The following is a 3228-nucleotide window of genomic DNA, read 5'->3' as shown; positions in this document are numbered from 1 at the left end:
GGAGAGACTGGTTATATGCTGTGGAGTTGGGGGAGGTAAAGTCCAGGGGAAGTTCCCAATGAGATTTCCATATGCTAGTGAAGATTCACGGATACTGGGGGCCTAGCTATTGTCAAGCTCTGGTTGTTTTTCCCTCCAGCAAAGCATTAGCACTGAGACAGTAGGGAGCTCCTGGAGACACTTTCAGCTTGCCTGCTTCAAGTATTTGTCAGTGAGCTTTAGGTCATAAGGAAATCTAGTTTTATCTGCCATTTCCTTCTGCCTTTGTTTCCCATCTCAGAGGCTGCTGACTTACACCTATGGATGCACCTCTTGCTTATGAAGTGGGGAGTCGGTTCCCCCCCAAATCACATCGTGGGGGGGGGCTCAAGGAGGGAACAGAGTCCAGATGAGCTCCTGCTTTGTGGGTTCCTCCTTGTGTTGGCCTCTGGGACTTTCCACATGAAGCAAATGTGGGCTTTAGGTCCAGCTATGTGAGTAACGTCTCCAGTCCTTGTCTCTCATTCCAACTCAGAAGATTGCGTCCTTGGTTGCAGTGGGGGGATGGGGGGGCAGGGGGGTGGGGAGGTGGGGGGGTGAGGGGGCAGCTGGCACAGAGGGCTGTCAGGCACTGGTGTGTGGCACTGTCACTGGTAGCAGCTGGGAAAATGGCCACACAGCTTTGGAAAGTCTCCTCACACAGGCCAGAGCCACTGAAAGACTTTCCTGGCCCTGGGAGTCAAAAGCACTAAGGTGTAGATAACTTTATCCTCTAGTTTATAATCGCAGACCCAAAGTATTTCTTTTAGAGCTGACTAATTCTTATGGAGATCAGACCTTTGGATTTACCTAATGGCACCATTTTAAGGTGGCAAAGAAAAGTGGTTGAAAATGACCCTGACTCTTCAGGGTCAGAGTTGAGTGTGAGTGCTGGGCTATTAACTGTGTAGATAACAAGTCAATTAACCTCACTTGGAAAACGGGGATTGGCGGGAGCCCTGCCCTCCTGGGGTTGATGTGAGCTCCAGGGACCTTGGGGATAACCTAGGTATAGGTTAGCCCATATTGCTGTGGTTCTAGCGCTGATTATGTCTGTGGGAAAAGTTCCGTGCCTCTTGGTTTAGTAGAGGATTGGGATTTTTACCCCAACCCCCAGAAATAAAAAAGATTGGAAGGACTTCCCCCTTCTCTCTGTGCCTCTGCTCCCTCCCTCCTACAAGCAGAGGGGTGGCTCCTCTGGCTGGAGACTGGGGAGACAAACTGAGCATGCTCTGTTCGCAGGGCATTGGTGGCATTTTTTCACTTGCTCCTCCCTGTACTGAGAGCTTATCTAGAGAGCCGTACTGTTTTGGGGGTTAAATTCTTCTTCAGGGAGGATGATTTTCAGGAAAACTGATGGCACATTCTTCCATCCATTTGGCTGCTGTCAGTAATAAAACTGCTAGTTTGATCTTTGTCTGCATTTTCCAATTAATTTCGCACAGACAGAGGGAGCATCCCTTCTAGCTCCCCTAGCCCCCCACCATCATCGTTATTATTGTTTAGTCAGCAGCGCAAACTGGCACAGGTATTTGTGAAGGTCAAAACGAAAAGGAAACCATCCATTTTTGGAACAAACTTAATCTTTTGCCGTTTCTCAGGAGACATCTTGCACCATTGTGGGGCGATTCAGGCCAGATTTGGGGATTAAATGATCGGGGTGTTTTTCTCCGTTTGAGTTTGGAGTGTGTATAGAGTGGGTGTGACTCCTGAAGGCGGATGGTGTTACTGCAAGCCCTGGGGACAAGGAACTTCCAGAACAGCGCTCCCCTCCTCCCTGGCCCCTGGGAGAGCAGCCAGGGCGGAAGGTAGGTGGCTGGCTGACCGGCTGAGCTGAGCTCCGGGAAGAGTCTACTGGGCAGGTGGCCAAAATGGATTTTAGTACCTGATCATTAAATCTTCGAGTCCCCGGTTCCCAAATAAAAGTCCTTTACATATTGAATCATCTCCTCATCTGCGAGCAAGCTGTCATTTCACTCCTGCTTTGTGGAAAAACATTTTCTAAAATTAGCTGTTCAAGTTTGTCATAATTATAATTACAGCATTACCAAAAAGCCACACCTGACAGGGGCAGAAAATGCTACCGAGAGCTTCAGCTGATGGCTTTAAAATGCCACCACACTCCCTTCAAAAAGAAAAAAAGTAAAACAGGAAAGGAAAATAAAATCAGTGAAATTAATTGCTAAGAATTTAAGATCATCATTGGATGGCTTCATGATGTCTTTGCTAAAATAGCATGAAAATTTATTTTCACGTGCTAACGATCCACTAAATTAAGAGGGACTTGATGAGGAAAAAATGAGATACAATATGTGAAACACTTAGTGTTAACCACCTACAGCAAGTTCTCAATAAATAGTAACTAATAGTCATAATAAAAATAATAGCAATAATAATACTGTCGATAAGACAATCATTTACACCCATTGCAAGGAAAGCTGCTGCTAAGAGCTGTGGGAAAATTCAGTGAATAAGTCCACCCTGAAGGAGCCCTGTGGTTCACATACATAAACAGCCAAATAGCTTGGATTCTAGTTTAAGCCTAACCAGTGTTTCCCAAACAGGTGTTCCAAGGAACAATGTTTTAGGGGATGATCATAGATAGCTTGAAGAAAAACAGAGTTCTGTCATCAGATTTGTGAAAATCTGCATCTTAACTGCTCCATCTCCTTAGAGATTCCCCAGGCATGCTTGGTTTTATAGACTTTGAGGTGTCTTATAAGAAAGGAAGGTAGATTCTCTTTGCTCAGCTCCGATTTCTGGGCTAGCGAAGACCCTGAATCCTCCACACTGTTACCAGAGGGACAGCTTCAAAAGACAAATAAGCTACCCAGCCCCGACTTCGCGCCCTTCAGTGGACTCCCCAGTGCTCTCAGGATGAGGTGAAATCTCTTCAACACAGCCCATGAGGTTTTCTGGCCACCACCTCACTGCACACTGTCCTTTGCTCTCTGTGCTGTCACTCCCTGGCCACTGAATGTGATGTGGTCCTTCCTGCCCACAAGACTTAGACAAGTTTCCCTCCCTGTGGAGAATTCCTTCATTCCCTCCCGTATTTTCCCATTACCCCTCCTCACCTTCCTTCTGCTCCATTGTCATTCTGTCAGGCTTCCAGTCACTACAGTGCTGGTCTCGCACAGCACACATGGTAGCTGTGTTCACCCATGGGTTATTCGCATATGGCCTCATCCCCCAATACGGTAAGAGCCA

Source organism: Hyaena hyaena, unplaced genomic scaffold, assembly GCF_003009895.1.
Source record: "Hyaena hyaena isolate Hyena2069 unplaced genomic scaffold, ASM300989v1 scaffold_113, whole genome shotgun sequence".
Lineage (NCBI taxonomy): Eukaryota > Metazoa > Chordata > Mammalia > Carnivora > Hyaenidae > Hyaena > Hyaena hyaena.
Note: the sequence above shows the minus strand (reverse complement) of the source record.